A 273-nucleotide genomic window follows, 5' to 3' on the forward strand; every position below is an offset into this window, starting at 1 on the left:
AACCCAGGCCCCGCGGCCTACTCCTCCGTTGCCATGGCGACGCGGCGCCGGAAGTAGTTCCGTCGGTCAAATCCTTCCGCCTTCCAGGCACTTCCGGTCCGTCGCCGGGAAGTTCCGGGTTCCCTCCGCGGCGGGGCCGAGGAGGAAGGTTCCGGGGTCGGAGTCCTCGGCGATGGCGGCGACGGGGCTTAACGGGACCCAATCGGGAGCCCCCCCCGGGAGCAGCTGCCGGGTGAGGACTCGGGGGGGGCTCGGGGGGACGTTTGGGGGGTG

Source organism: Calidris pugnax, unplaced genomic scaffold (assembly GCF_001431845.1).
Source record: "Calidris pugnax isolate Ruff unplaced genomic scaffold, ASM143184v1 scaffold608, whole genome shotgun sequence".
Classification (NCBI taxonomy): Eukaryota; Metazoa; Chordata; class Aves; order Charadriiformes; family Scolopacidae; genus Calidris; species Calidris pugnax.